The sequence below is a fragment of the Mustela nigripes genome, chromosome 17 (assembly GCF_022355385.1).
Source record: "Mustela nigripes isolate SB6536 chromosome 17, MUSNIG.SB6536, whole genome shotgun sequence".
NCBI classification, from domain to species: Eukaryota; Metazoa; Chordata; class Mammalia; order Carnivora; family Mustelidae; genus Mustela; species Mustela nigripes.
Window position 1 is genome coordinate 58946310 of NC_081573.1, and position 22594 is coordinate 58968903.

Consider the following 22594-nt stretch of genomic DNA (forward strand, 5'->3'; position numbering starts at 1 on the left):
GCTCGGTGCGGGGCCGGCGCGGGCGAGGGGCTCCGCCCGCCGCCGCTCGAGGCCGACCGCAGACCCCGCCGGTGGGGCGGCCGCGGAGCCCGGGGCGCGCCCTGCGACCTCGGCAGGCGGCACGGGTGCGAGTGCGAGCGGGGCGTGTACGCGGGGCGCGGGGTGGCGGGACGCGGGGCCGTGGCGGGGGGCGAAACGAGGGGTGCCGTTGGGGGCAACGCGCGCTTCTCTGGAGGGAGGGGGTAGTGCCCGCTGGGCGTGCGGGGGCCGGGGTGCCGCAGGGGCAGCGGTGTGGGCGTCGCGCGGGGAGCGCGGGTCCCGTGCGTGGCGCGCCCCTCGCCTGCGCCCGCGCCCGCCCCCGCCGGCTCCGCAGGCCGCGCCCCGGGCGGGCGGGTGGGGCTGGAGCCGAGCGCGCCGCCGCGCACCCCCTCGCAGCAGTCGGCGGCCGCCGGCCTCGCGGTGTCGGGAGACGCGCGTCTGGCGTCCGGGCGGGAGGCGAGCAGCGGGCGCCCCTCCTCCGGGCGCCGCGCCCCCCCACTCCCCCGCCGGCCCGCCGCGCGGGGCGGGAAGGGGTCGGGTCGGCCCCGCGCTCGGCCGGCAGGGGGCGCCCTCCCCCCGCCGCGCGCCCCGGGCACCGCGCGCCCCGCGCTCCCCCTCCCGGCGCTCACCCCGGCAAGAGTGCGGGGGGGCGCAGGGTCTCCAGCTCCCGGGCCGCTCGGCCTGGGGACATTTGCATGTACTTTGCATGTATTTGCATATCATTCTTTGAACGTCTGCAGAAATGCCCCGCCGCGGGCAGCCCTTGCCCTGGCCCCCCCCCCCCCCCCACCCGTTTTGCCTCTTCCCTCACAGCGCTTTGTGGCGAAACGGATGCGTTTGCCTGGTGCGTACGTGGTAGTACATCGGCGCTTTTTTCTTTCCTTCTTCCCCCGAACCACGCGCACTTTGTTTCTCAGAGACAAACCGGGGTCCTAGGGTGTCCTCGCAGACAGGGGGACCAGAACCTGGGAAGAGCAGTGCCCTGATTTGCATCTTATTTGGCATAAATCTGCATGTGAAGGTCCAAGGTCCCTAATTCCCAGTATAAAAATGCAGCGAGGTGCCAAAAAGCGCCCCGTCCTCCCCGGCTTGCTTCCCAGGCCCATTTCTCCCCAGCCCCAGACCCACCTCTCCGGACTGAGCACGGCCCACGGGAGCTGAGCCAGGCAGAGGAGGCCTGCGCAGGCTCAGAATGAGGCCTGAGGAGAAGGGGACTTGTCCCTGCCCCTCCTCCCGTGGCCGCCCCCTGGGGCGCTGGGTCACCCTTGACCTCCTGGGCCTCTGTCCCTGGAGAGGTAAGAGGGGGCGTGGTGACTGATTAAAGGGTAACGCGAATGTCTGGCATCTCTTTCCCGTTGCTTTCCTCATGTGCTTAAATGTGGACTCTGTCCGGTCCTGCGGGAAAGCAGGGGGTCCCGAGCCCATTTCACAGAAGAATGTGGCTCAGTGGGCAGCAGGCGTGCTGCGGAAGGTCCCAGAGTTCACGCACGGGTACTGACCGACAACGGCTCCTTTATGTCACCGGTTCTGAGACAGCATTGATTTTAAATGCGCCATGCCCTTTATGTGTCCCTAAGAAAGCAGAGCAGCTCCCCACCGTCACCCCCAGATGCCTCTAGATTTCAGAGATGCCAACGTGCAGGGAAGGGGCCTCGTGGGCAGTCAGCCGACGCCCAGAAGCTGGCCTTGGGAGTTGTCCCCCGGGCACAGCACTGTGCTCACATGGGACGCTGGCCAAGCTAGGCCCAGCATGGGCCCGGGGGCGCTGAACCGGCCCCCCTATAGACGAGTGTTAAATGACCAATCACAGTGTCATCAGGTGAAGCAGGAGACGGGGAACCACTAGAGATGCAAGAGGTCCCCAACCCGGAGAATGAAGCTGTGCTCCTTGGGACAGAGCTCCAGGTCCTGGAGTCCGTCCCATTGTCTCCCTCCTCCTGGCCTGAGGGAACTGTGGCTGGAGGGAAGGGGCCACGGGGGGAGGGCTGCTGCTTGGGGTACAACAGGACAGACAAGGGCCACATCAGGGCCGTGGTGAGTGCGGATGCCGTGGGGGTTCGCCAAGGGCGGCCCTAGGCTGGGCTCCGTCTCAGCATTTTCCCAGTTAATTCCCACCCATCTGCCAGAGAGGGGCTCCCGGAGCCCCATTTCATAGGTGGCGGGATGAGGCTCGGACAGGTTGCCTGGCTTGTCTATGGTCACAGGGGCCCACCTGGGTGGAGGTTGAATGCCCACACTGCCTCTCACCCACCGGGTCTCCCGCAGACAGTTTCTGACATTGGAAGAGGCTCAGGCACTACTGCTGGGCACTGCAAGGTGACATTGAAGGAAAAGCATCCCACCCCTTCCCAAGAGACCTATGCAGTTGGACCAGCAAGGCCAGACGCCCCTCCCAGGAGACCAGACCACAGGCAAGTCAGTGCCAAGGCCGGTGCCGCACTGAAGGGCCAGGCAGAGGGACGCAGAGCAGGAGGGACGGCGGGTGGGGAGAGTGGGGTGGGGGCCGGTGCCCCTGGGCAGCCTCCAACGTGCCAGCGTCTGCAGAGACAGGAGACCAGCTCGAGGAAGAGGAACCTCCTCCCCTACCTTGTGGCAGCGCGGCCCCCGAGTGAAGAGAGCGCCCCACCAGCATCTCGTTTCCCTGCTCACACGCACAGAGAGGGACTGTGCCCTGCCCAGGGGCTCCCAGCGGCAAAGCTGGGGACAGCACCCAGGGTCTCTGACCTACCCATTGGGGCTCACTGTGGGGCCCTGTGTCCACTGCCTCTTAGGAAAGTAACCTCTCACACCCAGTCCTCTCCAGCCGCCGTCTCCAGGGCCTCTGCACTGGCTTCCCCCACCGAGTCCCGTCTTAACCCGACAGCTTCAGGCTCGGGGCTCTGACAAAGACACACGCGGTTTGTACACTTGAGCCTTGAACAGCGTGGGGGCAGACAACATGAGGGTCTGGGTCACCCCCACCTGTGCAGTTGAAAATCCACACATGACATTTGATTTCCAAAACCTTTGCTAAGGGGCGCCTGGGTGGCTCAGTGGGTTAAAGCCTCTGTCTTTGGCTCGGGTCATGATCTCACGGTCCTGGGATCGAGCCCCGCGTCGGGCTCTCTGCTCCGCGGGGAGCCTGCTTCTCCCCCTCTCTCTCTGCCTGCTTGTGCTTTCTCTCTCTCTGTCAAATAAATAAATAAAATCTTAAAAAAAAAAAAAAACCCACCTTTGCTAATAGCATGCTGCTGACCAGTGCCTTACTGACGGCGTAAACAGTCGGTGAACACACACCCCATGTGTTACGTGCGTTGTCTGCCACGCTCTTACAGCAGGTCGCTGGGGGGAAGAAAATCTCACTCAGATACTCAAAAGGGGGACAAAACACACGTGCAGAACTCAGCTGTGTTGATGGAAGAGAAATCCGTGGGTAAGTGGACCCGCGCATTTTGAACCGGTGTGGTTTGGGGGTCACCTGCCAAAGACCCCTCGAGCTGCGAGAGCCCCTTCACCCTCACACCCAGTCCTGTACTGGGCCCTGGCCAGGGGCCCCAAGCGCCACCTGCCAGGTCCTCATGGCTCTCACCAGCTGCCCGGGAGGTGGGTCTTGCCCCCGGCCTCGCTGGCCTGAAGGGTGGGGCCCAGAGAGCTCGGGTTCTTGTATGGCTTTGGCAGAACTGGAGTCCCACCGGGTCAGCCTGGCCTGGGGGTCCAGGCCGTCAGCTGCTGCAGACTCACAGGTCTTCATAAAGAATTCTGCACAACTCAGGACCGCTTTGAACATGCTTGTGTTTCATCAGAAGATGGAACAGAGATTTAGAGAGCTGCCAAGAGTATAAAATCTGACGTACCATAAACGTGGACTTTTTTAAGATAAAAGGGTGGGGAGAATAGATATCACAGCAGTTTGATAGCTGCCCTTACCCATTTTAAAAAAAAATTTTTAAAAGATTTTATTTATTTGAGAGAGAGAGAAAACACGAGAGCGGGGAGAGGCCACGGGAGAAGCAGACCCCCCGCTGAGCAGGGAGCCCGACCTGGGGCTCCATCCTGGGACCCCGGGATCCTGACCTGAGCCAAAGGCAGGCGCTTCACAGACTGAGCCCCTAGGCGTGCCCAGCACCAGCCATGAAAAATACGCAAACTCTTCTTCAGCACCTGCATCCTCACGCAGGTCCCCGGCTGTCACAGACACCTTTTCAACACAACACCAAAGATCTGGTCAGCGGAGCCTCCCCGCGACAAGAAGCGTCAGCGCCGCGACAGACGGCGCGAGGGTAAGACGGGCAAGAACGCGTCTCACGAAGGGCCGTTGCCCAACACGGAGAACGAGCTTGAATGTCAACAAGAGGAGAAAAACAGTCCAGGGAAAACCCGGACAGACCTCACGGAGGAGGACACACGGGTGGCGCATCCGGTGTGAACAGATGGCCCGCGTCACATGGCACCGGGGAGACACACGCGGGGACAGCCGGGGGACACCCCGAGCCTGCTCTTCGAGTGGCCGAAGCCCAGGGCGCCGACCGCCGCGGGCGCAGACCAGGAGGGGGCCGGGACCAGAACCCGTGGCCACAGGAGCACTCACTCGCGGCCGCGGGGAAGGAGCTCGGCACGGACACCGGGGAAGGCAGGTCGCCGTTTACCAGAGCATCGTACAGACCGATGTCCCCACAGAAACCCGCACGCCGGTGTTCATGGCGGCTCTGCTCAAAACTCAAAACTTGGGGCACCTGGGTGGCTCGGTGGGTTAAAGCCTCTGCCTTCGGCTCGGGTCATGATCCCGGGGTTCTGGGATCGAGCCCCGCGTTGGGCTCTCTGCTCCATAGAGAGCCTGTTTCCTCGTCTCTCTCTCTGCCTGCCTCTCTGCCTACTTGTGATCTGTCTGTCAAAGAAATGTATAAAATCTTTAAAAAAAAAAAAAAAACCAAAACACAAAACAACAAAAAAAAACCTGTCAAAACTTGGGAGAAATGAAATCGTCCTTCAGTGACGCCCACACCGCGGTCCGTCCAGACCATGGGGGACATTACTCAGCACTGAACAGAAGGGAGCTGTCATGCCGTGGAAAGATCTGGAAGAACCTTTCACGCACATCTCGGAGTCAAAGAGACAATCGGAAAAGGCCGCCTGCCGTGCGGTCCCAGCCCTGTGACAGCCGGAAAACGCAAGACTACGGAGCTGGTCAAACCATCCATGGTTGCCAAGGTTGGGGGAGGGAGGTGTGGGCAGAGCACTGCGGGGTTTAGGGCAGAGGAGCTGGTCTGTCTGATGCTGTGACGGTGGAAATCTGTCCCTGTACACTTGTCCCAACCCACAGAACGTCCACCCCTAACAGGGGAGCTGAAGGTCACCGTGGCAGTTAGTCACGAATCATGTTCTCATGTGAGAGCCGGAGAAACCCGGTCATGTCAACAATAGACCCGGAAGGAAGGCCTCTGTGCCCCCGAGACACACTGTGGCCTCCTCTGGACGGCGCGGTGCCCGAGCCTCATGGTGACCGTCATAAAATGACTTAGTCAGCGGACCAGTCCGCAGTCCTTCTCCAATCCTGTTGCAAGCGAGCCCTGAAGACTGCTAGAATTGCAAAAAGTTGTGTTTCCGGATGGCGCAGGTGGGGTGTCAGGACTGGGCCTTGGCGGGGACACTTGTGCCTTTTTGGGAAGTGAGAGGCAGGGGCCCCTCGAGGGGAGCTGGGAAGCAGGTCGGTGCCCGGCCACCCACTGTGGCTGGTGTGGAAGCGGATTCTGGGGTTCTATGTTGTCCATGCAGGGAAAGAACCAGAAAGCAGACGAAGCTGGGGCTCCAGCCAGGAAGCCCTCCCCACCCCCAGAGCATCCCTCGGCTCACCCCCCTCACCCAAGATCGGCTCAGCTCCTATCCAGGAGTGACCCTTCCTGCCAAGGAAAGCCCCACTCCAAGCCCCAGGCAGAGACACAGCAGGAAGGCCAAGGGGTGGGCTGGGGGTCATCTGGTCTGCCGGCATGGGGGCTGCCAGGCTGGGCAGGGGGCACACTGCACCAGTGAGCAGGGGCGCGGGCGGTGCTGGGGGCTTGGGGAGGGAAGGTGCGCCCCTGTGTGCAGCTCTCCTGTCTGCCACGGCCCACCTCTGAGAAGAATTCGTGAGTTCTCCGTAGGGACCCCTGCCTGCCTGAGGCTGGGGCCCACTGCCTCGCCCCCCATCCCCCGCTCCTTCCTCACAAGCACACCCCCAAGGAGGTCAGGGATACATTCCTCCCCGCTGCAGACGCTCCCAGCCCCTGCCCAGCCCTGGACACTGCCTGCCCCCACCCCCCGCCCCGTACGCCGGTTCACAAGGAGGCTAGTTCCCTTGCCGGTGATGGGTTCTGCCGTGAACATGGGATCCAAAAGTCGGCCTGCTTCCCGCGGGAGAAACTGCCCCATGTTCTCCCAGCCTGGGGGCTCTCCAGGTGACCTGGGCCTACCACTGCCCAGAGCTACCGGCTTGAGAGGTGCTGACTTGGGGGCAGAGGGACAGAAGGGACAGGGTCCTCGGTGCACGTCTGCTGCTTGGCCGACCCGAAAACCCACGGACTCCATGCGGCACTTGCTCGTTCTTTGTTTAGAAAGACTTTATGTATTTATTTGACTTGAGAGATGGTGAGAGGGAACACAAGCAGGGGGAGTGGGAGGGGAAGCAGGCGTCCCGCGGAGCAGAGAGCCCTATGCGGGGCTTGATCCCAGGACCCTGGGACCGTGACCTGAGCCGACGGCAGAGGCTTTAACCCACTGAGCCACCCAGGCACCCCTTCACTTGCTAATTCAATAGTTAATTGCCCTCATGTTCAGGCTGGTTTTACCCAAAGTTTCTGTTTCTCGCAACCAAAAGCAGTCTAATCATTGCATTTCCTTGCTGGAGGGTCTTTCTTTATCTCAGCTGTCCAAGGGCCACAAAGGCTTACTGGTCACCCCCAACTCGACCACGCACCAGGAGCACATCGAGTCCCTGTGCAAGCGGGATCGGGACTGGTGGCCCACGCTCAGGCCCAAAATTTAAGGCAGCACCAAAAACTTCAGTATTCGAGATAAACCACACTTTAATCCGATATTTAAAAATATTACAATCACTGACAGAAAAGTCCACGGTGAGCAAAATGCCAGAGCCTTAAATAAAGACAGGATTCCCATGGCCGATTCCCCGCGTTGGGGTCAGCCGGGCGCTGCCCGGGCTCCTTCCCCCGAGATGGGGTTGGAGGGCTGGCCAGCCAGGCGTCCTGAACCTTGTAGTCACTGATGACTTTTCCCCCAGGTGACTCCGGGGGTTTGAGGCCACAGCTGGAGAAACAGGGACCCGAGGCACGGCATGAGCCACTCACCGGTCTTTGTGCTCAGACCATCCCTACGGAGGGGACCAGCCACGCAGGTGGGCAGGGGCAAGCTAACCCCACGGGGTTCTGAGAATGGGGTATAGGCCCTGGTCTGGGCCAGGGCCCGGACGGACGGCTGGCGCGGTCCTCCTGGGCTCCCCCAGAGACGCAGATGAGGCTGGCGGATGGTTCGGACGGGCTGCCTGGAGGCCCTGGGCTGCGGGTGCAACAAACGTACAAAAGCTGCCCATTCTCCCAGGGCCGTGGAAGCTTTGTCCTCTGGGCACCCGGGGAGATCTGCAAAGAGCTGAGAGGCCGGGGACTGGAGCGTTCGTGTGACACCCCGTCCCTGCCGCACGGACGCACCCCACCTGGTCCTCCCACACAGCGGCCAAGCGGGCCGTAGATGGGGGTGGCCGGGGCTGGAGGCCTGGAGCCAGAGGACACGCACAGAAGAGGGACAGGGGATGTGGGCAGGCGAGTGTGGGCACTGGCCACGCCTGGACGGACCCTGCAGACCCGGCTCTGATGCCCCAGGGCTCTCCCAGCCCGGTTCGGGGCGCCTCCGCGGCGCAGAGTCCCGGCACGTTCCGTGGGCACTCCCACCACGTTACTCCTGGTCATTTGTGTTTTCAAATCTGTGGTGTAGCCTTGCTTAGGAACACCAAAGACAGACTCGGGCTCGGGTCCTGATCCTGGAGTCCCGGGATCGAGTCCGGCGTCCGGCTCCCTGCTGGGCGGGGAGTCTGCTTCTCCCTCTGCCCCTTCCCCTGCCCAGGCTCTCTCTCTCTCTCTCTCTCTCAAATAAATAAACAAAATCTCAAGAAAAAAAAACAAAAAAAACCAACTCGGGACGACAGCTGAGTTGGGAAAGTTGTGAAGACAAGCTCTCCAGTGGCATCAGCAACGACCATGCGCAGAGCCGGGCGCTAAAACCCCCGTCCCAGGCTGGGCAGGTACCGGCTGGCCTTGGCGGGTGGAGCCCTCCGGCAGAGCACCGCCCCCGCCTCCTCCCACTGGTTCGGTGCCGTGATGGGCACTTTTCTAACTCCCTCTCGTTCAAACCTTGAAACAACCCCTGTGGCAAGTGACACCCCATGTTTCTGCAGCTGAGGAAACTGAGGCCTGGGGAGACCCAGGACTCGTGTGGGGGTGCACCGCGTGGCGGGCAGCTCTGCCCAGGGCCCACCCGCCCATGTCCCTCTGTGCTGTGCTGCCGGCCCTCCCCGCTCAGTTGTGCCCTGTTATCTGGCCTGGCACAGCCTGCCCCCGCCCCAGGCCCACCTGCCTGCCAGCCCGTCCGCACCATGGTCGCAGGTCACAAGGAAGGACGACACAGACGGGTGGCCCACCTCCCTGCCAGACCACAGGCAGCAACCAGACAGAGCCGCCCAAGGAGAAGGTCGCCATCAGGGTGTGCGGTTCAGGGGCTCCTGGGGAGCTGCTGGAAAGCTGGGGAGGGCCCGGGCACTGGACAATCACTGGGCACAGAGCCCGAGTGCTCCGCCGCTGACCCCGAGGCAGCCCTCGGGGGACCAGAGGCTCCCGCTGCGGCCCTCGGTTCTCCAGCATTCCTGTCCCCACTCTCCTGAGACTCCGGATGAATTCAGGGAAGGACCGCGTCCGGGCACTGGTGCTCACCCAAGAGGGCCCCACACCGCAAGGCTGAACCTCACTGGGGATCAGAGGCCCAGGGTAAATCATCAGGCACTGTTTCTCACCCACAGAAAAGGTCAGATTTTGAGAAGGACACCATTCCTCGGGGGTGGTGCACGGGCACTGTTTCCCCACAGGGCACGTTGGCAGCGGCCATCCAGAGCTGTGAGCGGGTCCAGCAGCTTCTATGGCCAGATTTCTCTATCACAGATGCTTGTTACAGAGACGGCGCCGTGTAACCATGGACAACGGGACGTCCGCGGACCGCCGTGGCCACCGACACGCCACGGGGCGCCCTGCCTCCTCAGCAGGGGAGTGGAGTGGAGGGCCCTGGCTCTCCATCGGCAGGTGGACGGTACAGATGCCGTCGGGGAACGGGGGTCCCAGGAAGGGGCCGAAAGGGGTCCCAGGAAGGGGCCGAAAGGGGCCCAGCAGGTGCAGGGCGGCCAGTGGCTGCTGGGACCCCGCTTTCTGCTTCTCTAAGTTTCTGACATTCCTGCCACGCGGCAGCCTCATCCGCTCGCCTTTCCTCCCCGCGACGCAGCCCGGCTGGCCCGGAGCTCGAACAGTAGCCACGGAGCGGCTCACGCATCTCGGCCCGAAGATGAGTTCTGAGTTCTCGCATGTCTTCGTTCCCTTTCGGGTGAGAATCGGGTGGGCCGTGGACACGTGCCGCGGGAAGCGCGGCCGGTGCGGCCACATCACAGGCAATGTCCACAGGACGAGGGTCGTGTGAATCCCCAGGGAGCCGTGCAGTCCCTGGCAGGAGGTGCCAGGCCAACCGCCATCCTGGTTTGGGGGAAATTTTTCTATGCGCCTCACCTCACTTTGAAAAAGAAATTCCGTGTGTGAAGGAATAAAATGTGAAAAACAAAGTGGGCCAGGATCAGAGGAGAATCCCAGGCGTCTGGGGGACACTTGCTTCTGATGAAGGAAACACAGAGGAAAACAGACGGACACACTTGGCTCTCTGAGTGGTCACGGCTGTGCCCCGAGGGGCTGAGCAGGGGCCTGGAGGGTAAGGGGCGTCCGGTAGAGGAGAGAGTGACCCCTGTGATAATGACTCGCGGGTCTACAGCCACAAGAAAAACGGGCCGAGTGTATGACTAGGTACGTCCCACAGGAAGACATAGCAAAGAGACCATAAACTTCTTCACTTTTAGGGTTTTTCTCTGAAACTCCCCCGAAAGCCAGGACCAGCCCTGCCTGTGGGCAGCCCCCTGCTGGCCCTCCGGGGCCTCTCTGCTCCCCGTGGCTGCGTCCCCCGGCTGCACCTCAGAACCCTGCCGGCGGCTTGGGGACCCCCGTCTCTCTGGGGCCTCTGTGCCCCACGGCCCTGTGTGCAGCACACCCTTCTCTCCCCGCAGCCTGTTACCCAAGCCTGTTATGCCCCGTCCTGCCTGAGCTCCCCCGGGGCTTCTGTCGCCTGCCCCTGGCATCCTGGCCGGCACACGGCCTCACCCCACGGCCCCCGGGAGAGGAGGGGACGGAGCAGCCTGTTGCGGTGCCAGGGCACACAGGCCCAGGTGTCAGCCTGAAAGGGGCGCTGTCGCCGGACGGACGGTCTCCAAGTCCACACGCATCTCCTGCTCTGATAATGGGGTGCGGCCATCACTGAGGCCCAGGCCCCCGCCAGCAGGGCTCAGGCACAGCTGAGAGTCTGGTCCTGTCACTCCTGCATCAGAGGGAGTGCACAGGTGCACATGCAGTTGCCACCACCTGTGGCCACCTGGAACTTTCTGCCAAGGCGGGCGACAGCCCGCCTACCGCACCATGGCTTCTCCCAGGAGCCGGGGCCCTCGGCGCCACGGCCTCAGTGTCCTGCCACCATCGTGGCCTGGGGTACGGACTGTCCAGAGCCCACACGCACTGTCCAGAGCCCACACCCACGTCAAGACGGCTTTCCCGTGTCTGCTACTGTGTGAGCCGCTGACGGAATTAACTGTCATCCTGCTGTCCATTAACTCTGCACCAGACAGCCCCGTGCCCCCAGGGGATGGGAGAAGTCTCCAGGCTGTGGGTGTGTGCCGGGGAGGGAGCAGCCTCCCTCGGGCTCCCTGGACACCGCTGAGCCCTCCCTTGTCCCTCATTCTGTCCACAGTTGTCCGGGTCACCCTGCCCTTCCTCGAACTGTGACTTTCACAGCCGGGTGCAGAGGACAGATGTCACCAGACCGAGCCCCTGATTTCACACACGCGGAGACAGCCTCAGAGAGGGGAGCCACGTCCGGACCTCTCTGCTTATCCCCCAGGTCCAGGCGGACCCTGACCCCCAAGGGGTGTGTTCTGGCTAAGAGGCCACGATCGTTCAGGGGCACGTGGAGCCCACCCAGCCCGAGGTGGGAGCCAGCCTGTCCTCGCCCGCCCGCCTGCTGTGCAGGGCTGGTCCAGGGAGCGTCTCTGAGGCCAGACGCGGACGGAGGCTGCTGAGCACCGCAGGGACAACAGGGCTTTCCTGGTGGGAAGACAGGCTGTGGTTGGTGAGAGCCCCCGACGGCCCCCCTGCCCGCCCGGCCCCGTGAGACAAAGGCTACCACAATGGCCTGAATGCAAGTGCTTGCCGCACCCCCCCTCGCCCCACCCCCTCCGCAGCCTCACTGGCCCCGTCTCCAGGAGAGGGCGTCACCCTGGCTGCGATCCACCGGTTTGCTCTCCCCTCCCCACCCCCGCGGCGGGTTCCCTGTCTGGCGGCACCAGTGCACCAGAGCAGGCACGTGCCCCAGGGAGGACCGAGGGAGGGAACAGGGTCCTGATCTGCAGCGCACTCCCCCACCCCCCACCCTGAGACCTCTGCACCCCTCAAAGCCCAGTCCCTGCCCTGGGGCGGAATTGCACAGCAGCCCAAGGCCTCTCGCCCTGCCAGGCTCCGCGAGGGGTGAGGCCGGTGGAGGGGCCGAGGGGGTGGACGTGAGGCTCAGTGGACTGGGGGCTCCCCGGGCTCCCTGGGTGCCGGGGCAGAGACAGGCTCCGATTTCTCTGTTTCCTTCATGGCTCCTCGGTGCCGGGGTCCCTAATTTCTGCCTGTTGAAGTCATAATTTACCACCAGGAAAATAAACCCTTGGGATCATTTGCTGCGACTAAATCGCATGAATCTTAACAGCGTGAGGTCTCTGGGTTTCCCTCCAGGGAACAGGCTCCTGCCCTGGCGCTGGCCTTCCAAGCAGGACCTGCTACAGGTCCCAGCCTCAGACTCCGTGTGAGACGCGTGGGGACCTGCTCCTGGATGTGGACGCCGCGCACAGTGGGGAGACCCAGACGGCACAGTGCCCCCCTTTCTGGAAACAGACTTGCCTCTGGCCACAGGCCGGATCCCTGACCAGACAGGGGAGGACCCCCTGGGCCGGCCAGCGACGACGGGCACCCTTCCTGGGGCGGATGCTGAGGGCAGGAGAGCCGTGCTGCTGAGCCAGGACCCCGCTGCCTCAGAGCCAGCCCGGGTCTGCGGAGCCGCCGCAGGACCAGAGATGGGGAGAAGGGGGCAGACTCTCCTGCACACTCGGGCTCTGCTCTGTCCCCGGGATGAGCCGCCCTCTCTTCCCTCTGATGCCACCAAGTCCCGTTCAGTCCCGACTCTCTTGTGTGTGACACACTTCACACACCTTAAACGCGTCACCAACCACAGTGGGGCGCTTCCATCCTGGCGACCCCTCAGGTTCCCTTCAGCCACAGCTGGCTGGTCCCTGAGCACAACATATGGGTCCCTGAGAATTTGGGGGAGGGGCCCTGGGGCGTCAGCCAGGTGGCCCAGAGGGACTGAGAGGGGAGCTGCCCGGGCTCCGACACTCTCTCCCACCTGGCCCCCAGTCCCAGAGGGAACAGAAAGTCGGGGTGGGGAGGTCCAGACACCTGGGGCAGCAGAGCCTGGCTGCTTCTGTGCACAACAGAGTAGAAGCACCGGGTCAGAGCTGGGACGCCCGGCCATGCACAGCTCCCGGCCTGGGCACCTTGAACTGCTCCGGGCTCCCGACCTCGCTGGGCAGGAGCCCTTCCCCTGCCTCCCAGCCAAACGGACAGCACACAGCCAGCCCAGCTTTTTCCCGGGAGCCTCGGGGCCAGACCCCGGTAATGCTGTCCGGGGCAGAGGCAGGGAGAGCCCCAGCCTCAGGGCGCCCCGTGTGTGACTCCTCGCGGCGCAGCTCCCCTTTGGGGCCCGACACCGCATCGCACGGCAGTTGGCGCATCCCCAACTCTGCGTCTGAGCACACTCTCCCTGGGAGCCGAAGCCGCCCCTGGGACTTGAGCCCCCGCGGCTGTGCCCGAAGGCAGCTGGGCGCCAGACCTACAGAGGACGGGTCTCTGGGGGGAGCCGGGAATCTCTGCTCTCATCTAGGGTTCTGGAAGATTCTACGGCTCACAAATCCAGAAACCCAGCCTGCCTCCTGGGCTGCTCCCTGGGCCGACAGCGCGGCCTTTCAGGGCTGCATCCCCGCCCGCTGTCGGGCCGGCACAAGACGGGGACCACAGTGCTGGGCGCAGAGCGCCTGTGGTACGAGCCGTCGGCCTCTCCCTGCCATCCTCAGCACAGGGAGGATGATGGCCCGGAGGTCAACCCCTCCCCTGCAGGGCCCTCTGCGGCACCCCTCTGCGTCCCTGCGCGGGTCCGCTGTGGCAGCTGGCAAGCGCAGCCCCAGAGACGGTGGTCAGTCGCCCGAGACGCACAGCGTGTGGGCACTGGGCTGGGCTCGCGCCAGGCTCTCCTGCCTCCCAGCTCGGCAACGTTCACGCGGAAGAAGGCCCAGTGCCAACGGGGAACACGACTCGGCCAGGAAAAGGAGTGCGGTCCCCGTTCTGTCATCGGCCCGCGCTGCTGCGGACTATCCGGGAGAGCAGGCCGCGGACTGAGGGGCTGAGGGCAGGTCGCGGGGCACGAGGCCGGGGGCACGGCGCAGGGGTGTCGGGTGTCTGCTGAGGGGGTGGAAATGTTCTAAAATTCCGTAGCGGTGCCGACCGCGGCACAGCTCGGCTGAAAGCCGCCGGCTCGCAGGCACTCGGCCTGAGTTACCGCAGGAAAGCTGCTCCAGAGTCCAGCCGGACCCAGATACCTTCCGAGCCTCATTGCGACCGCCCTGTCCGAGGGGGCAGGGCCAGGGAGGGGCCGGGCCGATGGCAGCCGTGTGCCCGGGAGGCCCTGGCAGAACCGCTCGGGCTGCAAGGGGCCCCAGAAGCCAAGGCGGAGCCCGTTGAGAGGGAAGGCCCCAGCGCAGGCCACACGGGGAAGGAGACCTAAAATAATTCTAAGAACCTGAAACTCCAGGGAGAAGCTGGTGGGGGAAGCTGTGGTCGGCTCGAATGGGAACTCTTCGTGCAGGGAGGGAAGGAGAAGTTTTATCTTGGGGGTTCGGGGGAAGCCGGGCAGGGGAGGGGAAGGACCCCCACGCGGAAACACTCCGGTTTAGGGGCCTCATCTGATTGTGGCGAGCGAGGACTCCCCGTTCTCCTGATGGGGAGACTGAGGCTGGGCCCACCGCGGTCTCCGGAGGCTATGTGGACGCAGGCCCAGCATCTCCGGGTCAGAGCTCTGTCGGGCCCCCGCGTGGGTCCTCTCTGCAACCTCTCCCCAACCCCCTCTGAGGCGCTCATGTGCTTGACCATCGTGGACTGAGGGCCCACACCGTGCCCGGCACCGCCCAGGGCGTGGGGGTTCTGGTGAACGGGCTGAAAAGCCGGCCTCGTGGCGTTTGGTTCTAGCAGCCGTGAGAAGGCCTACCCTGTTTCCACCGATAAAGGGGTTGGGTGACTTGAAGCCACCCTGGAGCAGGCTCTGTGCCCAGCGCCAAGGACACTGGCCTGTGGGACCAAGCTGGTCCTGCTCTGACCAAGGTGACCGGACAGTCCCACGGATAACTGCTGTGACCCCTGACCGGCTTTGGCAAACGGGGGTGCCTCTCCATCCCCAGCACACAGTTAGAGCCCCCGGCAGATAATGGCGGGTTTGCAGAGAAGACCGGCTTGGAAATCCAGGCCTGGGAGGAGGGTGGGTGCCCGGGGCCCGAGAGCAGGCCTGGGGGCTGTCGCGGCGGCCCAGAGGTCTCAGATGGGAGTGAGAACAGAGGTCAGAGACGGCACGGGTGTGCTGTCCCTGTTCAGCTTCGGCACAGGAGAGAATATTCTACAAGTAAATTAGCACGACGCTGTGACTGTCAGAGAGGTTGCGGGGAAGAAAGACGGAGGGAACCAGCAGGAGGAGAGAGGGGAGGAGGGCTCCGGGAGGCTCGTAGGGATGATGGAGAGAAGACAGGGCAGGGAAATGCCCGTCCAGGCCCCAGGAGGAAAGGCTGGCTCTCAGAATAAACGCTCCCAGGAGGACAGGTCTGCCAACCCCTCGGGTCACGCTCAGTGGAAACCTGCAGGGCTAAGACGAGACCCTTCGAGGACGAGTCCAGGACCCCAGGTCACCGTCCCACAGCCTGTGCCCGCGGGAGGCCCTTGAGAGACATGTGGTACTTGCACCGCTGTCTTGGCACGGGGGCTGAGGCCAGGGTGGCTCACCCCTCGCCCTCCACAGCCAGCAAGGATGGCCACCGGTAGGCTGCTCGTAGGGTCACCTGCACCACAGACCTCGAGCGGCCAGAGCTGGGTCAATGGGGCTGTGGGAGCAGGTGCCTCCAGAAGGCCACGGAGAAGAAACAGAAGCCGGACTGTCCTGGTCTGGGAAGGAGCCTCAGGGATGGGGGCAGGAGCCCTGTTGTGGTGGGACAGCCCTCGGGGAGGCTGGCATCTACAGAAACCTTGGTTTTCCTGCTGGGAGGGGCTGGCCCAGGGTTTGTCCTCTGTACTGTCTCTCTTCCTCTTTCTTCCTGCTTGGAAGGCAGATGTGATGGTTGGAGGCGGCGCAGCCACTCTGCGGCTAGGAAGCCTCGAGGAAGAGGATGATGGAGGAGGGGGAGCGGAAAGGCCTGTGACTGGAGGTGGTCCTGTGCCGCTCGTCTCCGGGCTTCTGTCCGCGTCGCATCTACGTGCCCGGCCGCCCCCCTCCTGGACACGGGCTTCAGACCCTTCATGGGCGGGGTGGCCAGAGGTAGGAAATAAAATCACGGGAGGCCCAGTGGCATTCGGGGTTCGGGTTTTGCAATGAGCGAGCGTCCGTGTAAATGGGTCCCTGCGCGGATGGGGGACTGGCTTCTCACCCTCTGCCGCAGGCCTCAAGCTTGACTCTAGACTGCTGCTCTGTTCACGGAGAAGTCATGGCAGCCAGAGGGGTCTGGGGTCTCACCAGGAGCAGGGGGTGGGAGCCCGGGGGCCGCCTGTGTGTTCATTCCGGCCTGGTGTCTCTAGAACTTTCCTCAGCGTGCCGCCGTCGGACGCGCGGAGACTCAGGAAAGCCACACTGCTCCCAGGACAGAAGGCAGACGTGTTCGAGGGGGAGCAGCAGGGCGTTCTCATCGACGCTTTCCCTGCGTTTGACCAGAGTGTTGGTGGCCCACGGGTTGCAGGGCTGGTGTGGGGCTGCTGACCCGGGCTTGAAGGCAAGGGGCTTTCAAGTTTGCTCGAGTGCCTCGGCCATCAAGGACTCTGTGTCGTGCCAGATGGTGAGGCCTGGTCCACACGCAGTGAGAACTGTCTGTGAGGTATGGCCATGCCCGTGACATGCCCTGGAAGGGGCACCCAGGTCCCTGGACAGTGGCCTGCTACCCAGGCGCCTCCATGGGGCCGAAGGTCCACCTGAGAGGACTGAGAACCGACGTCCAGGTTCTCCGGGACCACATTCCCAGGAGCGGCCCTCGTGAGCCACGGAGCACCTTCCCCCGCGTCTTCCCCTGGCCCTGGGGGTGCTCAGCACACCCCAGCGCAGAGGCCTGGCGTAAGCCCAGGAGGCCATCCCCAGGGCCCTGCACCTGGGGGTCATGGCACCAACCCTCTGTCCATTTCTGCACACAGACGCAGCTCCCTGCCCGGGGTGACCTCGGGGCGCACCCCCCACGACACAAGCCCGTGCCTGCTGTGGGCTGCGGGGGAGGGAAGGAAAGGAGCCGCTGTGGCTCGTCTTCAGCCCCGACGAGGCACCTGAGTCCCGGCTGCGCGGCAGGCTGGGGCTGGGGCAGGCTCTCCGGCCGGCACCGCAGGAGGCGAGGCCCAGGGCCGGCGGAGGTCACGGCGCACAGGCCCTGGATGCCGGGCTGGGTGGAGGGAACCCGGGGTGCCCTGGAGCAAGGCTGCTGGTGAGCCCCACGGCCTGCGGGACATGTGCGGGAGGGTCAGCAGGGCCTGAGGCTGAGGAAGGGCTCACCTTTCGCCATGGTTTAGTGGTGGTTTGTTTTTATTTTTTAAGAAAACTACATTTTCTGTGGTAAAAAAAACCCAGAATGGAAAAGTGCCCCTTGTAACCATTTTGAGAGGAACGAGGCTGCGGCGGCCAGGGTCCTGACGGTGCCGTGCAGCCCCAGCCCCATAGGTAGGAACGTGTTCCCACGACCTGTCACGCAGTGCCTCGCGCCGCCAGCTGCCGGGGACCGCTCCCTGTCCGCGGTGGCCTCCCCGCGTCGGCGCCGGGAACGGCACGGGGGTGGCCCCATGCCGGGGCCTCGTTCTAAGCTCCCCAGCCCCATGCTCTGCCTTCCCAGAGCCGCTTGTGGCCGATACTTCTAGAGCACCCAGTTGCCAGGCACCATCCGCGTGGGGCAGCGAACCTCCGACTCCAGACCCTGGTGAGAACGGCCTCTGCCAGATCCCACAGGGCCGTGGCCCAAACCGACAGGGGTGGGCGGGTCAGCACGGGTCTGGTTCGAGGCCTGGCCCAGCCACAGAGGTGGTGAGGCTCTTGTCCCTCTGACCAGCCGTGTCCTCGAGCTGCGTGTGGAGGGCTGTTGGCCCACAGGGTCTCCTCAGGAGCAAGAGGGACCCGCTTCAGGGAAAAGGAACCGAGAACCTGCCGGCCCCCCAGGCCAAGCCCCCCGCAGCGGTGTCCATAGCCGGAGTCTTTACAACCCGGGAGCCCACGACCGCTTTCCAGGGGCCGGGAGGAACGGGTGTGGGCCTCGAGCGCCACGTTGTTTTGGCAAGAGTATAAGGGACTGGGGGCTGGCGGTGGCCCTGAGTCACCTCACCTCTCCAGACCGAAGCTCCTCCCAGCACCTCCCCTGCAGGGAATCTGATCACGGGCCATTGTCTCTGGGCATCAAGCCCAGCCGGGACCCCGGTCTCCTGACCTTCCTCTGCTGGGCTCCCCGTCCCAAGCCGTCCAGAGGAAACACGATGGACTGAGTCCTCCTGCTGCTGAGCAGGTTGCCAAGGGTCAGCGGCCCTCGGGGTATTTCGGGCCCCTGGGCAGCCCTGCTGTGTATCCCTGTCCCCTTACGGGCTTGATGGACCTGCCACCATTCTGTTTCCGACTTCCCCACCACCCGTGGCGGCCCCTCTGCAGGGCACTAGGACGACGGGGCCGGGGGGACGACCCGGGGGCTCAGCGGTCCTGGGCAGATGCAGAGGCCCCTTCGAGCCTCTTCCTGCTGGAGAGCCCAAGGCAGCTCCTCCCCCGCCACTTGGAGCTTTCCCAGTGTCCTCGGAGGCCTCGTGCTCCCAAGAGGTCCCCACTCAACCCTTGCACGATGCCAGGCTCTCCTGCCCGACGACCTTCCTTCCCTGTATCCTTGGCAGGAGAGGATGTGGCCGCAGGTGAGAGGCACCCGAGTGAGAGCCTCCGGCCTCTGCAGCTGGACACGTCCCACTGCCTCCCGGGAGCCGACCAGGAGCCCATGTTCGGAAAGGATCGGGCTAGAAGGGCTGAGGCGCCCCGCTCCGTGCTCGGCCTCCTGCCTCCCCTCTCCGGCTGGTGCTGGTTTCCACACCCGAGAAATCTCCAGGAGCCTCAGCAGCTCAGGACCTCCAGAAACATCCGTGCCATTGTCAGACACCCACACAGTACAGAAGGCCTTTAACAATGGCCGCTGGGAAGGAGTCTCCGTCCAGCCTCACCCAAAGCCCGGCCTGGGCTCTTGGAGCCCGCTGCCTGCACCCAGGTCATGTTATCGTGGAGGGGAAACTTGGAAAGACTACGTCGACCACGATATGTTTATGTAACAACGTAAAATACCAAAAATCACAGTGTATCTGGGAAGCACACACACAGACCGACATAGTCCCTTGGATGGTTGCAGCCTCCAGCCAAGAGGGGTTCACGTGTCCTTGCCCCCATGCTACGGAGGAGGCTGCGGGAAGGCGCTGGGGTCCCGAAGCTCAGTCCAGACGCCACCGGGGCTGGCTGAGTGTGTCCTGCCCACGCAGCCCGGCTTGAAGCCGCTTGTGGCTGGGGCAGGCTCTGGGAGCCGCCACAACGTCTGGGGTAATCCGATGCTGCGGAGAAGCAGAGGGGAGGGAAGCCTCCCCAAGGAGATGCAGCTGGTCCCCAGCGTTCGGGGTGACGTGCCTGCCAGTTGTTTCAGATTAAATGAACGAGGGGCCACGGAGAAGCAAGGACCATGGGCGAGCCTGGGGCCCGAGAACAGGTCAGACGGGTTCCTCCCCCAGATCCACGGACTCGGGGCAGCCTGCCCATGGACGGGAGACCACGTGCAGAATGTGCCATGATCCCCAGCCGGAGGGAAGGAGAAGGAAGCCAGAACCGTTGGAGTTAATGCTCTGTTAAGTCTGACCATGCTCACAGGCGTCCCAAGCTAGAAATCATGAAGGTGGTCTGCACCCTGTGTTTTGCACAAAGACCTTGAAAGCCGGCGCCAGGGTGGCTGAGGCTGAGGCTGCACCGAGGCTCAGAGGGGCCCCGTGCTGGGAGGCGAGGCCCCGCGGTCCTCGTCGTTGGGCGGAGGGCTGGGCTGCAGGACGGTGGGGCTGGCTGTCTCTGGGTGGCCCCGGGAGGGAGGGCAGGCGGGAAGCACCTGGCCGTTTCGGTTTCCGACAGGAAGCAGCCTGCTCCTATCTCCCTCACCCCAGCTGCACCCGCTGCCCCGGAGCTCGGGGTGGCAGCCCCGCCCGGAGAGTCCCCAGGTGGGGACAGCCCCTCCCGCTGCAGACGAGGAAGCCTGGTTGAGGGGCCGGGCCGAGCAGAGCCCCTTGAGGCCTCCTGAACCTTCCAGCACTTGGAGCGCAGCCCTTTGGGGCCTGGGGGTGGGGGGGCTCTGACTTGCATTTTTGGTCACCTGTCTGCACCTGTTTTTGGGGTGTGTGGTTCCAGACTTGTAGAGAATGTTGTGGTATTACAGGGCAGGACCAGGCTTGCCGTCTGTCTGTCTGTCCATGTGTCCAGGCCTCGCCAAACATCGGGACAAAGTACCCCCGCAAGGCCCTGGCAGGGGAGTGGCAGAAAGCAGGGGCTGCTGAGGGTGGCAAGTGGCAGCAGGAGGCGGGCTGCTGTCCTTCTGGGCTCTGACTGAGCTTCCAGCCTTAAGTGTCGGGGTCCCCTGGCCTGGCTGGTGGAGCCCCACACAGGCCGGGGTCTGGGACCCTTACGCCTCGTCTCTTAGGAGGGGAGCCCAGATGGGAGGAAACCCCGGCGCCTGGCCCTAGCACAGAGGGGCCCCGAGTCTCCCCTGGGGGTGATCAGGGCTGCGTCGGGCTGGCCCTACTGGCCTGGGATCCGCGGCCGTGGCAGCTGGCGGTGAGGGGCACAGCGGGTGGACGATGGCCGGAGGCCCTTCCCGCCCTCCCGCTGGCCCTTCCTCCCCCCGCTCTCCCTCATAGGGTCCACAAGGTCGGGGCTTTCCACGACACTCAAAGTGCACCCCGGCTTGGGAGGGAAGGAGGAAGCTCCCGGAGCCGCGGGCGGGGGAGACGGCCCAGTTCCTTCTCCACTGCAGGCCCTCTCAGCCGCCCCAAGTGGCCTTTGAGGGAAGGACCTGCCAGGGGTCCCGGGCAAACCCCTTGGCAGCAGGGAGCGTGGGGGCCGGGGTGGGGGCGGAGGGCGGAGGGCGGAGGGCCCCGGGGTCCCTCACCAGAGCCCCCAGCCTCTTCTCCTCGCGTCACAGACAGAGATGGGCCTGGGGGGTCACGGGGCTACCAGCCCGGACCTCCCACCAAGGCTCTGGTCTCCCCACCCCGTTGGCTTACGGCCGCGCACCCCACACCAGGGAAGCCAGGCCACGCAGGGTTCGCCCAGAACCCGGCCCTGGCCCTGTCCTCGGAGCGGCCTCTTCCTGCCTAGACCTCCCCACCCTGCACCTCCCGTACCTCTGCGCGGGTCCACAAGGCTCCTCGGGCCTGGGGGAAGGGCGTGGCCGGCATGGGTACCAGGCCCTCGGGCCCCCCCCCCCCCCCCGGTCCGAGGTCACCACGGAGGAGGCCACATCATTAGGGTAAGGACCGTGGTGCGGGGCTGGGCCCTGATCCGCCGTCGGCCCCGTGGGTTCTTTGTCCCCTCAAGTCCGAGAGCCCCGTGTGGGCAGGTGCCGACACCACTTCCTCTCAGAAAGGGACCCCTCTCTCCACACCCACCCCTCCGCGAGCCGCACCCCTCCCAGACCTCAGCTGCAGGGAGCGACGCTCCAAACCACTTGGGACACGTGGGTGCTGGGCATATGCCGGGGCCCGGGTCAGCGGTTCCGAAGGGCTCCCCAGCGGCCGCCAGCGGAGGGGGCTTGGCTGGAGGGGCCCTGGGCTGGGTGCGCAGCTCTGCAGGCACCGGCGGGGACGCGCGGGGCCCAGGTGTCAGTGCACCTGCTCTGGGCTCCCCAGGTGGGGCGAGCCGAGCCCACCGAGGGCTTGCACAGGGTCCTTCTGGGGCCATGGGATGCTGGGCACAGCCTTCATCTGGAGCAGGGGTGCAGAAGGGAATCCCTTTCTCGAGGTCCCCCTGTGGGCCCTGCCCAGGACGTGCTGTGGGGCCTTGAGCCGGCTCCCTGACCTCTCTGATTGTGTTCTCGTCTTGTAAGCAGGCTGATGGCGCCGTGAAGGCTGCTGGGAAAGCCGCGTGCAGGCCCAGGAGGGAGTCTGGAGTAGGTTTTCCCATCATGCCCCATCAGCCCTGTTCCCTCTGGCAGCCGGGGGGGCAACAGCAGGGACCTGCTCCCACGTCCTGTTCTCAGGGACAGTGATGCGGCCAGCCGGGCCCCCAGCACTGTGTCCCAAGGAAAGCCTCAGGCCCCCTTGAGAGACCTGCACTGCCCGGGGATGCCTCCTGGGGCTCCCCCCTGCCCAGAGGATCGCTGAGCCAGGCCCTACCTCGGACTCACCGCCAGCTTCTGAGCCGGCTCCAGATCGGAGCGGTTTGACCTGGCCAGGTTGGGGGCTGGAGGTGAACACAGTGCAGGGGGCTCAGGGGGACTCCAGAAACCCGCCAGGGCCTCGGCCAAAGCAGCCCTCTCTGTGGACCAGCCCTCAAGCTGACCTCTGACCTAGACCCCCTGCTGGCCACGGTGGGGTGGGGGAGGGTCACCCAGGCTCTGTGGGGGGTGCCAGGTGGCTGTCCCACTCCTACCATCTCCAGGAGGCTTGGACGCCTGGTGCCCCAACATCTGGCCACAGGGCTCCCCCTGTGGGGAGCCCTCCCATTTGGGGGCCGAAGGATCAGCCTCCGGGTGCCACCTGGGCCCCGGCCCCCTTGCTGTGTGACTCCAGCAAGTCACCCTCTGTCTCGGAGCCTCCGTTCCTTGCCTGACAGCGGCTGTCACGACAGACGCAGGATCTGGAAAGCAACGCGGACATCC

The 22594-nt window shown here is 64.4% G+C and overlaps 1 protein-coding gene across 3 annotated transcripts in view; it reads right to left on the reverse strand.

The window, feature by feature from the left end:
- The window catches only part of CBFA2T3 (CBFA2/RUNX1 partner transcriptional co-repressor 3), a 74819-nt gene that overhangs the window by 46526 nt on the left and 5699 nt on the right, over nucleotides 1-22594 (reverse strand). The gene's annotated exons all lie outside the window — the stretch shown is intronic.